The sequence below is a fragment of the Ovis aries genome, chromosome 1, assembly GCF_016772045.2.
Source record: "Ovis aries strain OAR_USU_Benz2616 breed Rambouillet chromosome 1, ARS-UI_Ramb_v3.0, whole genome shotgun sequence".
Taxonomy (NCBI): Eukaryota; Metazoa; Chordata; class Mammalia; order Artiodactyla; family Bovidae; genus Ovis; species Ovis aries.
Genome location: NC_056054.1, coordinates 278,436,204 through 278,456,123, shown reverse-complemented (window position 1 = coordinate 278,456,123; position 19,920 = coordinate 278,436,204). Strand labels below are relative to the sequence as shown.

General features: G+C 45.2%; 1 pseudogene; it reads left to right on the top strand.

Annotated features, from left to right (window-relative positions):
* Positions 1–4,144: 4,144 nt before the first annotated feature.
* Positions 4,145–11,749, top strand: LOC101116279 (nuclear receptor subfamily 2 group C member 2-like; annotated as a pseudogene).
* Positions 11,750–19,920: the final 8,171 nt, after the last annotated feature.

The window sequence follows — 19,920 nt, the reverse complement described above, 5'->3', positions numbered from 1 at the left end:
GAAATGTACCCTTGGTATCTCTAATTTTCTTGAAGATATCTCTAGTCTTTCCCATTCTGTTGTTTTCCTCTATTTCTTTGCATTGATCGCTGAAGAAGGCTTTCTTATCTCTTGTTGCTATTCTTTGGAACTCTGCATTCAGATGCTTATATCTTTCCTTTTTTCCTTTGCTTTTCACTTCTCTTCTTTTCACAGATATTTGTAAGGCCTCCCCAGACAGCCATTTTGCTTCCTTGCATTTCTTTTCCATGGGGATGGTCTTGATCCCTGTCTCCTGTACAGTGTCACAAGCCTCATTCCGTAGTTCATCAGGCACTCGTAAATAAATCCTCATTTTGCTTTCTTGACCTTCCTGTCTCAGAATACTTTTTGCCTTGAGATGGGAACCTTCCATTGGGAACATCTTTGGTGGATCCAGCCAGGAGAATTCCATGAGCCTGGCCTCCCTTGTGCAAGAGAGGAGCTCACCACCTGACTCCCTACTTATGAGGGGGATGTTACAGCAGGATTTGAGCAGAGAAGGGGACAAGGGTCACATGGCAGGAAGCCACACATCTACCAACAGCGGGGGTCCTTGGGCAAAGAAAAGCGGGGACCTCCAGACTGACAGGAAGCCACACGTTTTGGGGTTAAGTGTCCTGCTGCGGCTGCTAAGTCGCGTCAGTCGTGTCTGACTCTGTGCGACCCCATAGACAGCAGCCCACCAGGCTCCCCCGTCCCTGGGATTCTCCAGGCAAGAACACTGGAGTGGGTTGCCATTTCCTTCTCCAGTGCATGAAAATGAAGTCGCTCAGCCGTGTCCGACTCTTAGCGACCCCGTGGGCTGCAGCCTACCAGGCTCCTCCATCCGTGGGATTTTCCAGGCAAGAGTCCTGGAGCGGGGTGCCATTGCCTTCTCCTAAGTGTCCTAGAGGCAGAGAAAGAAAAATGGAGAAAGGCAGGAGTCTGCAATGTCTGAATATAACTTTTTGCTCATTCTGCCCTCATTAGAATAAAATCAGCCTTGCAGATAAGTTCCCATCATGCACCACTGCTATGACACTTCAGAAATCTCTCTTGCCCTCAGAAGGTGGAGTGAGCCGACGAGAAAATCAGGGAAGATAATCCCCAAACCGTTCTCTCCCCAGTGAATATTTCACACATTCATTTCTAACCCCACACAACCGGCTTGCGAAAGAAACTCAGCCAGCTACTCGCTCAACCCTTCCCCCTCCCCTTGAGAGCATCCTATTGCTATCATCAATAAGAAGGCCCCATGGTGAGCTTTGGAGGCTTCCGACAATGTCACCGTTATAATAAGAAAGAGTGATTAAAAACAATGCAAATACCAAAGGACAATATGAAAGGCTAGCCATTTCCCCAGTCTGAGTTACAGTTTCTTATGTCTCTGCTGGCATTTGGGGTGTGTGAACCACGCTGAAAAACAGATGAAAAGGCCATAGGTTGTCACACAATCACAACAGTCAGCAGCGTAACAATGGAGAAGGGAGAAGCCCCAGCAAGGAACAAAGGGAGGCACCAGAAGCAACAGGAGCTCCTTCCACTGATCACAGGAGTCTTTGCTTCCTTCTTTCCTGTGACACACAATTTCCCCCCAAATCCGAAAATGATGCCGAAGACCAGAGGGTGCGTCCCAGTCTGCAGTCATGTGCCTGTCACCAGAGGCCCTCCACCCGTGGAGCCAGGGGCAGAGGCAGCAGGGGAGCTGCCGATTCTGTGCAGAAGGCTCAGCGGGTGACAGGGACGCCTCCAGGGCCACTCTGAGGGCAGCGACCCCAACCAGAGCTAGAGAGGAGTCTCCACAGGGACGGGGAGAAAGAGTTAAGTCATATATGGCTTCTGCCTACAAGAATGTCATTTCAGTATACAACTTGAATTTTTATTCCCTCAGCCTCTCCACCACCATTTTTTCATATGATATTACTAGCATATATATACATTTATATATATGTATATATACACACCACACACACGGGTAGGTATCAGAGGAGGCAATGGTTAGAAAGCATCACCAACTCAATGGGCATGAATCTGAGCAAACGCCAGGAGATAGTGAAGGACAGAAAATCCTGGAATGCCGCAGTCCATGGAGTCTCAAAGAGTCAGACACGACTTAGCGACTGAACAGCCACATAGGGACAAGGTGAGTGACATTTACTATAAACAATGTATCCGTTTTCTTACTGTTTTATAACTTCATTTTCAAAGAATTACATTAACATACAGTATGCCTCTCTCTTGTAATTGGAGACACTGTATTATCAGCCCATCATAACAGGTAAGTGGTTTTTGTGGGCTTTTTTCAAATGTAACGATGTTTCAATATTATATTATGGATATGACTGTAGAACTGTGTGCCATAAAAGTTGTATAATGACTCTTTCACTAGTGTGCAGGTGAGGCCGCCATAAAAAGATGTGCAGATGACACCACCCTCATGGCGGAAAGCAAAGAAGAACCAAAGCCTCTTGATGAGAGTGAAAGAGGAGAGTGAAAAAGCTGGCTTAAAAGCTCAACATTCAAGAAACTAAGATCATGGCATCCGGTCCCATCACTTCATAGCAAGTAGATGGAGAAACAATGGAAACAGTGGCAGACTTTATTTTCTTGGGCTCCAAAATCTCTACAGATGGTGACTGCAGCCTTGAAATTAAAAGATGGTTGCCCCTTGGAAGAAAAGCTATGACCAACCTAAACAGCATATTAAAAAACAGAGACATTACTTTGCTGACAAAGGTCTATCTAGTCAAAGCTATGGTTTTTCCAGTAGTCATGTAGGGATGTGAGAGTTGGACCATAAAGAAAGCTGAGCACTGAAGAACTGATGCTTTTGAACTGTGGTGTTGGAGAAGACTCTTGAGAGTCCTTTGGACAACAAGGAGATATAATCAATAAATCCTAAAGGAAATCAGTCCTGAATATTCATTGGAAGGACTGATGCTGAAGCTGAAATTCCAATACTTTGGCCACCTGATGCAAAGAACTTACTCATTAGAAGAGATCCTGGTGGTGGGAAAGACTGAAGGCAGGAGGAGAAGGGGACAGCAGAGGATGAGATAGTTGGATGGCATCACCGACTCAATGGACATGAGTTTGAGCAAGCTCTGGGAATTGGTGATGGACAGGGAGGCCTGGTGTGCTGCAGTCCATGGGGTCGCAAAGAGTCGGCTGTGACTGAGTGACGGAACTGAACTGATGATCTTCTTACTAACGTTTTCTTTTCTCTAGCTTTCCTTATTGTAAGAATACAGGATATAGTAAGCACAACATACAAAATACGTGCTTATCAACTGTTTATGTTATTGGTTCAGCTTCCGGTGAACAGTAGGCTACTAGTAAAATTTGTAAGGAGTCAAAGGTTACACTTGATTCTCCATGTGAGGAGGGTAGGTAGGCGCCCCTAGCCCTGCATTATTCAAAGGGTCAGCCATGCATCACGCGGCACCGTCAAGCACAGTCGTCATGCTGCACGGGACTCCCCAGCGCTCACCTGCTTGTGACCGGAAGTGTGTGCTTTTTGACCCCCTTCCTCCAAGTGTGCTTCTTGGTGTCCTGGCTTTACAGTTAGGAAAATAAACTTATCATGGAAATAATTTTAATGAGATCATAGAAGAAACCCAAGCTATCCTCACTCCTCATTCTCTGCCATGTTACCAGGGAAGCCCACGAGGGAGACGCCTCCAGAATTCAGATTCCTCCTCTAGCTTTGAGCACACACCTTGTGAGCCACAGTCTCCTTCGCCACAGCGAAGATAAAAGAAAATCAATAGCCTCATGCAGCCTGTGGTCAGAGCTCATCACATCAGGGGCTGCTGCTGTTAGAGCCAGAACCCTCAGGAGTCTGATCTCACAGACCTGGGCCCTCGCCATGTACACCTATGAGTCCCACCTGGCTGACATCCACCTTAGCCACTCAACTCAACAGGCACTGAGCAACGACTGTCAGCAATGTTGCCCCTCCCACTGTGGGTCCAAAATCAAGAAGACTGGGGGCTGAGCCAAAAATCACAGTAAGGGCATCCCTTGAAGACCAGCCTGAGTATGTAGGGGGAAGGATGAGGAAGGTTTCCAGGAGAGGGATACCTGAGGTCAATCAAGGAGGTGGGAATGAGCCAGCAGGATGGGGTGGGGGGGTGCAGGCATGATGGAGAAGACAGCTTCGGCAGAGACAGACATGGTGCTGCCCGGATGTTACTGTGAGCATGAATCCCTGGAAGAGCTGGTTAAAACGTGGGATCTGATTCAAGAGGGCAAGGTGGCCGCCGAGATTCCCCTCTCCAACAAGCTCTCAGGTGACGCCAATGCTGCCGCTGGAAGGACCACGCTTGCCGGATGAGAGCTGCGCTTAGAGCAGCCAGGCGCTTCAGCAGTCTGTTCCCAGATGCGGCTGCACATTGGAGTCACATGGAGATTTAAAAAGTACTGAAGCCTGAAGGGACCAGACAACCTACAGAATGGGAAAAAATATTTGCAAACTCTATTATTTATGTGGTATGTATCAGATATACATCTGATGAGGGGTTGATATCCAAAATATATAAAGAAGACATACAGCTCACTAATAAAAAAGCAAATAACCCAATTAAAAGTGGGCAAAGGACCTAAATAAACAATCTTCCAAAGAATGTATATAAAAGGCCAATAGGTACATAAAAGAGATGTTCTACATCACTAGTCATTTGGGAAATGCAAATTAAGACCACAGTGAGATATCACCTCACTTCTATTAGAATAGCCATCACCAATAAGAGAGGAAATAACAAATGCTAGTATAGACGTGGAGAGCATGGAACACTTGTGCAGTGTTGGTGGCAATGCGAACTGGTACAGCAACTATGGAAAACAGTGTGGAGGAGCCCACGAGGTTCCTCAAAAACATAAAGTAGAACTGCAACAGATCTTGTAATTCCATTTCCAGGAATAAAGCCAAAGAAAATGAGAACACTAACTCAACAAGTTCTCTGCAACTCCATGCTCATAGCATAGCAGCATTCTTTAAAACAGGCAAAGCGTGGGAGCAAGCTTTGTGCCCGTCAGTAGATGAATGGATAAAGAAGTTGCGTGTGTATGTATGTGCATGCACATATCTATATGCAAAGATGCATATGAAATGGAGTATTGTTCAGCCGTTAAAAATAAGGAAATCCTACTATTTGTGACAACATGGATGAAACTTGAATGCATTGCATAAAGGGAAATAAGTCAGACAGAGAAAGACAAACACTGTATAATCTCACATGCAGACTCTGAAAATACACAACAAACCAAAAAAACTCACAGAAAAAAAGATCAGGCATGTGGTTACCTGAGGGAGAGGGCAAAACAAGAGAGAGTTGCAAGAAGGTGGCCGAAAGGGACAAATTACAAATTTCTAGGGACTTCCTGGTGGTCCAGTAGTTAAGAACCTGCCTGCCAATGCAGGGGATGAGTTCGATCCCCAGTCCAGGAAGGCCCCACGTGCCGAGCGCGGCCGGCGGTGCTCTGCACTCCAGAGCCCCCGCCCCGCCGCCGCCGCCAGTCCTGGGCACGCGGAGCCCGCGCGTCACCGCCGCTGCAGCCGGGGCACTGGAGCCCGCGCTCTGCAGCCGCAGAAGCCCCGGGGAAGACGAGGCCCCACCCGCTTGTCGCAGCTAGAGGAAGCCCATGCCCAGCAACAAAGACCCAGGAGCAGCCGTGGAAATAAACCAATATGCACATTCCCCGGCCCGGTGGCTCAGAGGGTAAAGTGTCTGCCTGCAATGCCGGAGACCCGGGGTTCAATCCCTCTGGCAGGAAGATCCCCCGGATAAGGAAATGGCAACCCACTCCAGTACTCTTACCTAGAAAAGTCCATGGATGGAGGAGCCTGGTAGGCTACAGTCCACGGGGTCGCAGAGTCGGACACGACTGAGCGACTTCACCTCACTTCACTTCACATATTTCTAGCTATATGCTAAGCAAGTACTGGAGCGTGACGTACAACGTGATGTCCACGGCAAACATTGCTCTATGATAGGAAAGTCGGGAAGAGAGCACCTCCTAAGTGTTCTCCCCTCAGGGAGAAAATCACTTTCCTTTCTCTCCTTTCTTTTCACACTGTATCTGTGTGCGACGATGGACGTTAGCTGAGTGTGCTGTGATGAGCACTTTACAAGAGCTGTAAATCAAACTATCATGTTCTAGGCCTTAAACTCATACAGCGTTGTGTGTCAATTATTTCTCAATAAAACTGGAGAAAAAAATGTTCAAGGTACTGATGCCTGGCTCCACCCCCAAACAGGCTGATATAACAGGATGCAACCCAGGCACCCAGGCATCAGTTCCAGAGGCAACAGTAGTCGAGAGTCCTTGGCATCCAAAGGGCCGGAAGGGGCCTCGTGCCTGCGCGGAGCTGGAGGGAACTGTAATGGGAGAAGTCAGCAGAGGCCCACCACAGGCCAAATGTCCATGCTCAGAAGTCTAGATGTGTATACAGAGAGACACAGGAAAGAGAGATAGCTGATAGGTAATCGGGCAGATGGATGGATGGATGGATGGATACATAGATAGACCCAGCTGCCTGTAAAGGTCTCATTTCTTAAATAGCTGGTAGATACTTCAAAATTATGATGTAAAAATCCAAACTCCTGCTTTCTGCCCCCCCCCCCCCCCCCCCCCCACCAAATGTTATTTTTCTGCTTTAGTCTTTCCCTTCTCAGTAAGTTTCAGCACCACCCTTCCGAAAGCTCTAGGAGTCACCCTTGAGTCACACTGATTTTGACATCCATATTTAATTTTTACTCCTCAGTAGTTCTCTAATCTGAAGTTCTTGGGTGGATAACTGCAGCTCACTGAGGACACTGACTCAACAGGTGTTGTCTTTCCTCACGTGCTTTCTAACTCTGTACTGCCAGCTCTCCAGCACTCGCAGAACTCTAGGAGGGCACTCCTCCTGAGAGGCTTACATTTACTTCGCCAGAAGCCCAGGATTTTCAGAGGCTTGGATCTCTGTTAGTTTATTACCTTGGAGTTTTCTAGAACCATACTGACGGAAAGATTTCAATCCCAACTCTGGGTGAAGATACTGACATAGTTATGGATTTCCAGGAATTTTTTTTTCTATCTAAAATCTAAATAAAGACATACAAATGTCCTTCAGACACTATTCTGCACCAGTGGGTAAGTTTTCTAGTGTGAATCTTCAAAGGCCCCAGGTTTCTGTGGGAGTCTCAAATGCAGCCCTTAAACTCATAGGAGTCCCAAGGCATTATCCCCTATTCTCGTGTAGGTCCTGAGGTCTAAACCTCTGTGCAACTGAGACAAAGACTTCCTGTAGTGCTCTTCTGATCCCACACCCCAGGCTGTCAAAGCACCTTCCAGTGTGGTTTTGGCTCTGGTTTTCAGTTCATACATTTTTAGTCCACTGGAAATGTTCTTACATGCTTTCTGCCTCAGTTACACATTTTTAAATGATACTTTTTTATATTTTCACTAATATGTGAGAGCATTTTATAACAGGAAGCTTTCTGGGTAATCTAGTTTACCATATTGCCAGAAACACACATAGCAAATGGTAGCATGATGCCACAAAGATGAATGGGATAGATTAAAACGAAGCATCTCAGACTTGAAGAAAAACCCTTACAGTTTTTCAGGGATTTCTACAGTGATGCGACACTACACATAGAATTCTACAGCGTCAGGAAATGTGGTGATATACGTATATATGTGTATATATATGTGTATATATGTGTATATATATGTGTATATATGTGCATATATGTTTAGAAGCTTCTTTTGAGGTTTCTCATTTTACATCAAAGGTATTTTACAAAAGCACAGCCACATCCATTGAGGAAACACTTGTTCTGTCACAGTTGAAGTGGCTGAAATAATACCAAAAAAAGCATATGGTGAAACCCAAAATGTGTATCTTTGTTAGTCAAATATTGTTGCATGATATGTGGAAAGCATTATAGAAGAGTAAAGAAACAAATGTTGGAACAAATTACATAGTGTTGACCGTTTGCTATATATTTGGATGAAGCACTGATGTTTCTAACACTTTTCAGCTTATGGTATTTTCTGGATTCTGTTTCCAATAACAAAGTACATGAGGAACTATTTTTTATGAACCACACAAAAAGAGAACCAAATAATATTTTCCCTCAACTAAAGATAACATCTTTTAGAAAACCTATAATATATAGAAAAGTTCAGAAAACTACTTCAACTGAATTTTAGAAATTCCCAAGCAAAGGTACAAATGAAGTATTGATACCCCACATGGAATGTATTCCCTCCGTCATCCGCAGGCAAGCTATTGGTAGCGAAGACAACGAATCCAAAAGACAGCAACGGATGCTGCAGGTGGTGTCAGATTTATAGAAACAAGACATTCTGAAGCACAGGGGACTCTGCACTCTTTCCAGAGGGTAACTTTCTTAGACCAGGTTCCCTGGGAAGCAGATTCCGACAGGAACAGTCACATATAGAAATGCTACTGGGGAGCGCCCTTAAGGTCGACTGCAGGGACGTGACAGAGGCAAGAGGAGCGACTGATTGAGGCGCAGTTCCCACAAGGTCCCTGACCAACGCCCTGCACAGCTCAGGGCCTGCGGTGGCCACTCGGTGTGGTCTCAGCTCTCAGCAAGTCAGCCCGCCTTTAGTCCAGTCGTTGACGGAGAGCTGCCCCCGGGAGGGGATGCACCTTGGGTGAGGTGTCCTTCTTCCACTGAGTGCTGTACCTAGAATGGCCTGCCAGCCACCAACATGGCGCAAAGGACTGGGAGACGTGTGCCAGCGTCCACAGAGGTAACCACTGCAGGAGAGGACTGCAGGAGAGACTGTGGAAAAGCGCCTGAAAGAACAGACTGACTGAAAAATGAAGTCTTCACTTTTCTCTTCCAAAGAAATTAAGTGATCCAAATGTGTTGACTTCGGCTATAGTAACAGTTGGTGGACAGTTCAGTCGCTCAGTCGTGTCCGACTCTTTGCGACCCCATGAATCGCAGCACACCAGGACTCCCTGTCCATCACCATCTCCCGGAGTTCACTCAGACTCATGTCCATCGAGTCCGTGATGCCATCCAGCCATCTCATCCTCGGTCGTCCCCTTCTCCTCCTGCCCCCAATCCCTCCCAGCATCAGAGTCTTTTCCAATGAGTCAACTCTTTGCATGAGGTGGCCAAAGTACTGGAGTTTCAGTTTTAGCATCGTTCCTTCCAAAGAACACCCAGGGCTGATCTCCTTCAGAATGGACTGGTTGGATCTCCTTGCAGTCCAAGGGACTCTCAAGAGTCTTCTCCAACACCACAGGTCAAAAGCATCAATTCTTCGGTGCTCAGCTTTCTTCACAGTCCAACTCTCACATCCATACATGACCACAGGAAAAACCATAGCCTTGACTAGACGGACCTTTGTTGGCAAAGTAATGTCTCTGCTTTTCAGTATGCTATCTAGGTTGGTCATAACTTTTCTTCTAAGGAGTAAGCGTCTTTTAATTTCATGGCTGCAGTCACCATCTGCAGTGATTTTGCAGCCCCCCAAAAGAAAGTCTGATACTATTTCCACTGTTTCCCCATCTGTTTCCTATGAAGTGATGGGACCAGATGCCATGACCTTCATTTTCTGAATGTTGAGCTTTTAAGCCAACTTTTTCACCCTCCTCTTTCACTCTCATCAAGAGGCTTTTAGTTCCTCTTCACTTTGTGTCATGAGGGTGGTGTCATCTGCATATCTGAGGTTATTGATATTTCTCCCGGCAATCTTGATTCCAGCTTGTGCTTCTTTCAACCCAGCGTTTCTCATGATGTACTCTGCACATAAGTTAAATAAGCAGGGTGACGATATACAGCCTTGACGTACTCCTTTTCCTATTTGGAACCAGTCTGTTGTTCCATGTCCAGTTCTAACTGTTGCTTCCTGACCTGCATACAGGTTTCTCAAGAGGCAGGTCAGGTGGGCTGGTATTCCCATCTCTTTCAGAATTTTCCACAGTTGATTCTGATCCACATAGTCAAAGGCTTTGGCATAGTCAATAAAGCAGAAATAGATGTTTTTCTGAAACTCTTTTGCTTTTTCAATGATCCAGCAGATGTTGGCAATTTGATCTCTGGTTCCTCCGCCTTTTCTAAAACCAGCTTGAACATCTGAAAGTTCATGGTTCACGTATTGCTGAAGCCTGGCTTGGAGAATTTTGAGCATTACTTTACTAGCGTGTGAGCTTACTTAACAAATAAAATTAACAAGGCTGCGCACGGCCTTTCTCTAGTTATGGTGCAGCGAGCGGGGGCCACTCTTGGTGTGGTGCCCAGGCTTCAGAAGGTGGAGCTGAGGCTTCATGAGGTGCAGCGCGAGGGCTCAGCAGTTGCGGCTCCCAGGCTCTGAAGCACAGGAGCAACAGCCGTGGCACATGGGCTTGGCTGTTCTGGGGCATGTGGGATCTTCCCAGACCAGGGACTGAGCCCATGCCCCCCGCACTGGCAGGCAGGTTCCTAACCACTGGGCAACCAGGGAAGTCCCTGAAATAAGGTTCTTGAATAGCACTGTGGCATGTCTCCCCACAGCAACAGCCCTCAGACACTGACAGCCATTTAATGAAATATCTATCAACAGTCAAACTGCCCCTAAACTCTGTCACAGATCTACTGTGTACAAGACCTTGCTGAGTAATCTGTTCTGCACTTAGAATCTGAAGAAGAAGAAAGCCATGTGCAGGAAATTACACTTTGCCCACATACAGGGAATGAAGCACAAGCATCACCCGTGAATGCTGCTCTGCAGATGTGCAAGATCAAAGTCCCCAGACTCACAGACAGACTTATGGAGACCAAAGGGGGAGGGATAAGTCAAGAGTCTGGGACTGGTGAGCAGAAGCACTTCGAGGTGCAAAGGGAGAAACCAAGCAATTGTGCTGCTGCAACTGAGAAAACCTTTACCCAGAAGGGTCTGAGAAACCTGATAGCCGCTCCCACACCCAAGGCAGATGAAGGGGAGCAAGACAAACAGGTCTTGATCCAGGATGCTTGTGAACTGGCTGCAACTCTTCATACATGAGGATGGTGCCCTTCTCCTAACCATGGATTCCAAGGCTGAAACAAGCCAGATCTGAGCACACTGGCAAATGAAGTAACCTCCTTTGTCAACTGAAGTGAATCCCTTATCAGTGGTGATGCTTCAGAAATACCCCAGGAGCATCAATAGGCAAGTGAGATTACTCTGGCATGTGATACTTTAGCTAAAACACTGAAAACCTCAGACAGCTCCTCACCTCCAAGCCTGGCAGGTGAGACAGATACCAGCAGAGGAGGGAACATCTATGTCATCATTAGAGACCAGTCCACACTCATCCCTGGGTCCCAAGCCCTCCTTCTTTTCAGCATTCACATCCTGTGGCCAGCCCAATTCCAGAGTGCCTCGACACGCACTGCCTCTCAGGGCTACTTATGCCCATGTTTCCTCTCCATGCACTGAGCCAGGTTAAGCCTAGCCCTTCAGGCACTTGGGCAGGATTGCTGAACCAGCCGGGTGCAAGCCTGCTCAAATGAGCTCTCCAGCCTTGGCCTGGCCTAGAACATAAGTCTCCCACTACCCTGTGGCCATAGTCAATCAGCTGCAGAACAATATCCAGGAAGATAAACCTTCTGGCAAGTGGATAAAGTCAGTCATGGAGCACACCTGGAAGTTTCAGGAGTCGTGTAACAGAAGAGCAAAGCTGGGTATAGACAGCTATGAGTATGAGCATCCTAAAGCTATAGCTATCTTTAGTCCCCAGCATCCAGGCTTTTGAATCCAGCATTCAAAAACGAAGATCACGGCATCCGGTCCCATCACTTCATGGCAAACAGATGGGGAAACAATGGAAAGAGAGAGAGACTTTATTTTCTTGGGCTCCAAACACACTGCAGATGGTGACTTCAGCCATGAAATTAAAAGACGCTTGCTCCTTGGAAGAAAAGCTATAACCAAACCAGACAGCATATTAAAAATCAGAGACATTGCTTTATCAACAAAGGTCCGTCTAGTCAAAGCTATGGTTTTCCCAGTAGTCATGTATGGATGTGAGAGTCTGACTATAATTAAAGCTGAACACTGAAGAGTTGATGCTTTCAAACTGTGGTGTTGGAGAAAACTCTTTTGAGTCCCTTGGACTGCAAGGAGATCAAACCAGTCAGTCCTGAAGGAAATCAGTCCTGAATATTCATTGAAAGAACTGACGCTGAAGCCTCAATACTTTGGCCACCTGATGCAAAGAACTGACTCACTGGAAAAGACCCTGATGCTGGGAAAGACTGAAGATGGGAGGAGAAGGGGACAACAGAGGATGAGATGGTTGGATGGCATCACTGACCCGATGGACATGAGTTTGAGTTGGCTCCGGGAGTTGGTGATGGACAGGGAGGCCTGGTGTGCTGCAGTCCAAGAGGCTGCAAAGAGTCAGATACAACTGAGTGACTGAACTAATCCAGATTTGGCCAGCACAAGCCAGATTTTAAGATTAGAAGAAAGGCGTAGATGGAGTTGGAGGATTGTGTTCAGAAAACCTACTTAGAAGACACCTACTGACTGGCCCAGATCCTCAAACCACCTGCAGGCACTCAGGCTGATGAACGCTAACATAACCAAAGAATGCTTTTTACTGCTGGTCACATGAGCAATGCTTCCATGGACAGCATAATCCCCCATATCCTTAAGCAGATGGCCGAGCATAACAGCCGGATCACTGATGCCAATGTACAGAGCACACCACACACCTGCTGAGGATGAGGAGCACAGGGGTCCTCCCGGGGCTGCTCAGATACAGAGAAAATAAAGTAGTGGTATTTTTGTACATGCAAATATTTCCAGTATGTTAGTCATTTTCCACCCGGTCTCTTCTTACCTGTTATGGTTCATACGTTAGCAACTAAAAGACTACTAGGGTTCTTTTCTGCTGTAAGAAACGTTCCAATGCCTTCTGATGAAGCAGCAGATTTTTGTAACAATCTTTTAACTCAGTTTGTATTTAGAAATTGTCAAAGCACAAAACCCAAAAATTTTATAATGTCAGAGACTAGTATTAAAGAAAACTTTCAAGATAAGTCTCTTGAAAAACAAAGAAGCCTTCTTTGTTGTTATTGCTGTTTAGTTGCTAAGTTGTGTCTGACTCTTTTGGGACCCCAGGGACTGTAGCCCACCAGGCTCCTCTGTCCATGGGATTTCCCAGGCAAGAATACTGGAGTGGGTTACCATTTCCTTCTCCAGGGAATCTTCCTGGCCCAGGGATAGAACCCGTGTCTTCTTTACCACTGAAGCACCACTGAAGCCCAAAGAATCCTTATATTCCATGGTAAATTCCAATTCATTTTTTAAACACCTTAAGATGCTCAACTTGTCACCTAAGAAGTTTTATGAATAGTGTTAAGAACACAGTAAAGTACGTAGATGACAGAATTCGAGCCAGTATTCTCCTAACCTCTTCCAAAGAAGAATAAAGCCGAATGATCGCAAGCCCTTTTCCCTCATGCTTATTATAATAATTTGCATTGATAGTTTGTGACGGTTTCTCATTATACTTAAGAGAGCAGTTGCTGCTTATTAAGAATAGCTGTCTTTAGCAAAAATAAAATTTTTAGACAAGATCTGACTTTAAAATGTCAAGCAGTTAGATAACCTATGCTCTTACTTACTATATTAAATAGACTGTATTCAAACATGTAGATGCATTTTTTAAAGTACTGCCCCTAACATTATTTCTACTTTCCAAATTTCTTGCCATTACGATTGCGTATTTAGTGGAAATAAAAGTCAATACTACAAGTTGAAATAAGGAAAATACGTAAAATTACACTAAAACTCTGGCACGCTTCGGCTCAGTCACTCAGTCACGTCTGAATCTTTGTGACCCCGTGGACTGCAGCACACAAGGCTTCCCTGTCCATCACCAACGTGCTCAAACTCGTGTCTATTGAGTCAGTGATGCCATCCAACCATCTCATTCTCTGTCATCCCCTTCTCCTCCTGCCTTCAATCTTTCCCACCATCAGGGTCTTTTCCAGTGAATCTGTTCTTCCCATCAGGTGGCCAAAGTATTGGAGTTTTAGCATCAGTCCTTCCAATGAATATTCAGGACTGAGTTCCTTTAGAATGGATCAGTTGAATCACCTTGCAGTCCAAAGGACTCTCAAGAGTCTTCTCCAACACCACAGTTCAAAAGCATCAATCCTTCGGTGCAGAGCTTTCTTTGTAGTCCAACACTCACATCCACACATGACCATAGGAAAAACCATCACTTTGCCTAGATGGACCTTTGTTGGCAAAGTAATGTCTCTGCTTTTTAATATGCTATCTAGGTTGGTCATAGCTTTTCTTCCAAGGAGCAAGCATCTTTTAATTTCATGGCTGCAGTCACCATCTGCAGTGCATTTGGAGCCCAAGAAAATAAAGTCTGACACTGTTTCCACTGTTTCCCATCTATTTCCCATGAAGTGATGGGACCGGAGGCCATGATCTTCATTTTCTGAATGTTGAGTTTTAAGCCAGGTTTTTCACTCTCCTCTTTCACTTTCATCAACAGGATTTAGGTCCTCTTCACTTTCTGCCATAAGGGTGGTGTCATCTTCGTATCTGAGGTTATTGATATTTCTCCCGGCAATCTTGATTCTAGCTTGTGCTTCATCCAGCCCAGCGTTTCGCATGATGTACTCTGCATATAAGCTAAATAAGCAAGGTGACAATATACAGTCTTAATATATTCCTTTCCCAATTTGGAACCAGTCTGTTGTTCCATGTCTGGTTCTAACTGTTGCTTCTTGACCTGCATGCACATTTCTCAGGAGGCAGGTAAGATGGTCTGGCATTCCCACCTCTTGAAGAATTTCCCAGTTTGTTGTGATCTACACAAAGGCTTTGGCATACTCAATAAAGCAGAAGTAGATACTCTTCTGGAATTCTGTAGCTTTTTAATGATTGAGCAGATGTTGGCAATTTGATCTCTGGTTCTTCTGCCTTTTCTCAATCCAGCTTGAACATCTGGAAGTTCATGGTTCATGTACTGTTGAACCCTGGCTTGGAGAATTTTGAGTATTACTATGCTAGCATGTGAGATGAGTGCAATTGTGTGGTAGTTTGAGCATTCTTTGGCATTGCCCTTCTTTGTGAAATTGGAATGAAAACTGACCTTTTTGAGTCCTGTGGCCACTGCTGAGTTTTCCAAATTTGTTGGTATATTGAACGCAGCACTTTCACAGCATTAACTTTTACGATTTGAAACAGCTCAGCTGGAATCCTACCACTGCCGGGGGCCAGTGTGAGGAACTCCGCCCATGGCAACGGTCATGAGGAAGGAGGCTTGGCATACGCAAAGGCATGATCAAGCCTCGGAAAACCCCCTGTTCCTGAGCATCTACCCCCAAACCAGAGTCTATCTACTGTACTGTTCCGTGCTCTTGCCTACACCTCTGACTTTATGGGGGGCTGTTCCCCACCGGTTCTCTCAGAGAAGGAGTTAACGTGCAGCTCCAAGGCAATAAAAATTCCTGGGCATGACAAGAGTGTTTCAGCTTACGGACTCCTTTGAAGGTTATCTAGCCCACCTGTATAGGTTCATCCGACCACATGTGATTGTTTACAGCCTCCCAACCTGAGAGGCACGAGATGTTTTAGACTTACTAAAGGCAAATTCTTCTGGGAAGTTAGAGATTATTAGTATAGTGGGTTGGTTAGAAATTATATTGGTGAAGGGTTTTTTCATTTGTTGTGCCAATAATTGCTGCTAATTCCCTGCCCTGAGTGTGACAAGGGTGTCTCAGGTCAAACCTCTCTGCTGGCAGACTAGCTTGTGTGACAGGATTATCCATATTCCTGCCACTACGCACATGATTGTCTACTACCTCTCAACCATAAACAGCACAGAGAATTTTGAGAGTCTTAATTAGCATAGGGCTTTTCTCATTGTTGAGTCAATGATTGCCACCAGGCCTCCATTTCCTTAGGCACCTGGGAATATATTAATCAATGTATTTGGAATATAGAAAAGGAAATAGAGTAGTTTTTAAGGTTAGCAATACTAGACTTTTTGAGTTAATGAATTTTCTCTTTTGTAATAGATCACTGTACTTTGTTATAAATCACTGTCTTTGCTATGTAAAAATGTAACTATCTTAAGACTAAATAGATCTTAAGGGGAACATTGGTGAAAGGTTTTTCATTTGTTGGGCTGATGTTTGCTGGTAAATCTCCATGTTCCTGCCCTTATAATGAATATAACTAGCATATAGGAGAAATAAGTATTAACCTTTAAGATTAATCATGTTAACCTTGGGTTAAATAAATTCCTTTCTTGATTGTAACTCACTACACCCTCACCCTATAGGAATGCAACTTTATTTGGAGGGCGGTGCCTGGTTTAAGAAAAAACACCCTTGGAAAAAATAAGTTTTTTGATTATCAGAAAGGGTCGTAAAATGTCAGCAGGCCTCATGGCCAGAAGATGATGTAAAGCCCCTAAGATCTTTTTTTATGTAAGGCACCTGATTTTGATAAAGGTCAGGACTGCTGACCCCTGTGTGACTCTGTATTCATCCCTATGTGTTACAAAAGGTATATAAGCAAACTGAAAAATAAAGAAATCAGATCAGTTTCCGGAAAGACTGATTCCCCCATGTTGTTCCTTCTTGCTCCCCGTTTTTCTGGCTGAATTCCCATCTGGAGTGTGGGTGCTCACCACGTCTACTGACTTGCCCCGGTTTTCAAGCCCACGCGAGAAGGAGCCCAAGGAGGGGCACCTTCCGATATTCAAGTGGCACCGGTGGCCCAAAGTAGATGGTGCAAATTCCTTGTCTTGGAATTTTATTGGCATCCCACATAAACCAAGTTATTCAGCCTCTTTTTCTCTCCTACTATTTTCTGGCCGAATTCCGATCTGGTGCATGGGTGCCCACCAAGCCTGCTAACTTTGCCTGGCCTTCTAAGATCGGACCGGGGGCGGGGGGTGCCTCAGTGCCTCCTCTCCTTCAGGAGAACAGGAAGACACCTGCGGCCTACGTAGGTGGTGATTGGTATTTCATGTAAACCAAGTCATTCAGCCTCTTTTTCTCTGCTAATTTTCTAATCCCTCTCTATCTGTAATTAAATAAGGTATTTCCAAGGACGCTGACTCCGTCCCCACCTTCGAATCACCCTGGATCCACCGGGGCTGGACCCCAGCATACCACCTCCACTAGCTTTGTTGGTAGAGAAGCTTCTTAAGGCCCCCCGACTCCGCCTTCCAGGATGTCTGGCTCCAGGCGAGTGAGCACACGGTCGTGGTCACCTGGGTCGTGCAGCTCTTTTTGTGCAGCTCTCCTGTGTGTTCCTGCTGCCTTGCACGCTGACGGCTTGTTTTTCTTTATTTTGTCGTGCTGGGTCTTAGCTGTGGCACACAAGGTCTTGGCTGCATCACGTGTAATCTTCCACTGTTGCACACAGATTCTCTAGTGTGGCACACAGGCTGAGTAGTTGCAGCCCAGGCTCCAGAGCGCACAGGTTTAGCTGCCCTGCACCTGTGGGACCATAGTTTCCTAATATAGAGAGACAGAAAATCTATTAGTGTTTGCCTATGACCGTGGGCAGGGTGGCTGGAAAGTAGGGAATGACTTTTAGTAGTTATCAGGGTTTATTTTTCAGAATGACAAAAATGTTCTAAAATTGATTGTGAGAATCATTGCAAATATTTGTGAATATCTTAAAAAACACTGATCTGTATACATTGTAAATGGGTGAATTTATGGTATGTGAATTATAACTTCATAAAGTTATTAATTTTTTAAGAAAAAAAAAAGGCAAATCAGAGGACCCTTCATGTTGTGCTTTTATAATCACACCTGCCTTCTTCCCGCCCCTCCCAATCCTCTTTTCCATTTAGTGGCGATTGCTAGTTTGCCTTCTGTTTCAAAATTCTGCTATTTAAACAATGTTTCCTAAGTTAAAAATGACGCTAAAGCTGAAACTCCAGTACTTTGGCCACCTTATGCGAAGACCTGACTCATTGGAAAAGACTCTGATGCTGGGAGGGTTTGGGGGCAGGAGGAAAAGTGGACGACCGAGGATGAGATGGCTGGATGGCATCACGGACTCGATGGACGTGAGTCTGAGTGAACTCCGGGAGCTGGTGATGGACAGGGAGGCCTGGCGTGCTGCGATTCATGGGGTCGCAAAGAGTTGGACACGACTGAACGAGTGAACTGAACTGAACTGAAAGTTAAGGTCATACACGAGGTGACCTTTCGGGACTAACTCTTTTCGCGCACCATACTTTCTTGGTGATCCATCCAAGCGGTTTCCTGTGTCAGCAGTACGTGTAGCATGTGCAGGGCTACAGACGGCAGCGGGCTTCCGCCAGTCCCAGACTCCCAGTGCGTCCCTCCCCCTTTCCTCCTAGTAACTGCACATTTGTTGCCTTTATCTGTAACTCTATTTCGTAAATACATTTGTACCATTTTTTGCTTCAATTTGCATTTCCTTGATGGATAGTCTTGCTAAACACCCTTTTCTGTGCTTCTCTGCCATCTGTTTATCCTTGTCAGTGAAATGTCTGTATATGTTTTTGCTCATTCTTATCAGACTACATTTTACTGTTGCGTTTGTGATGCTCTTTCGTTGTTTAAAATACTAGTCCTTCTCCTGTACAACACAAGAACTCTACTCAATATTCTGCAATGACCTATATGGGAAAATAACGTGAAAAAGAGGGGATATACGTATAACTGATTCACTTTGTTATACACCTGAAACACAGCATTGTTAATCAACTAGAAGCCAATGAAAAATTTAAGAATTAAAAGATAAAACACTAGTCCTTTGTCGGATAGATGTTGTATCAGCTCCCCAAGGCTGCTGGAGCAAATCACCAGCCAAAGTGTGTCTTAAAACAATGGAAATGTACTCCCTGGCAGCTCTGGAGACGTGACGCTCAAAGGGGAAGCCGTCAGCAGGGCTGCTCACCCGCTGGAGAAAGGCCGTCTCCCGCCTCCTCCCGCTGCTGGCGGCTGTGGGCCCGCCCGCGGTTGTGGCCCCTGCTCTCTCTGCCTGGCCCTCCCCTGCTCTTCTCCTCTGGGTGTTTCCCCGGTGGCTGCACCACTGCAGCCTCTGCCTCCATCTTCATGCCGGCGTCTCTTCTCTGTAAGCATCTGTCAAATTTCCCTCAGACTTTTTCTGACAAGGAAAATTGTGTTAGCATTTAGGGCCCACCTGGATAACCTAAATAATCTCATCTCAAAAGCCTTAGTTTAATTACATCAACAAAGACCCTTTTCCCAAATAAAATAACATTTACAAGTTCCAGGCATCAGGACTTGATATTTTTAAGTAGCCATTATTCAGTCAATCATGAGTGGTTTGTAAACATATTTCTCCCAGTCAGTAGCTTTTAAAAATCCTTTTAGCAGGATCTTTCACAGGGCCAGAGTTTTCTATTTTGATGCAGTACAGTTTATCAGTATCTCCATTTATGGATCACGCTTTAGGCATCCAGCGCATGTGCTATTTGAGAAGCAAATAGGAGAGACCCACCCATTTTGGCACCAACTGAAGAGTCCTGTATGCAAACTCAGTCATTACAGGAGGAAATGTTGGCTGGAACAGAAGTGAAAGAAAATTTATTTGTGGCCTCTTTAATGTGTGAAGGCCTTGATAGCAAGTGGGCAAAATAACACAGATAAAGCTATATTTTAAAAGGCAAAAAACCCTATTAACTTTGTCTTTTGTCACTTTGGGAAGTGATGACAGCCATCTTGCTCTGGCTTTAAAATAGCAAAGGGATTAAAATCAAACTGAATCTTGAGGAACAAACTAACAGTACTTCTAGATGGATTATGAACTGGAGAAAATCTATATCTATAAAAAAATGTTAATGCAATAATTGATGAAATTTGCATACAGGTTATAGATTAGGTAACAGTATTGTATCAGTGTAAAATTTTCTGATTTTGATCATTGTGCTAA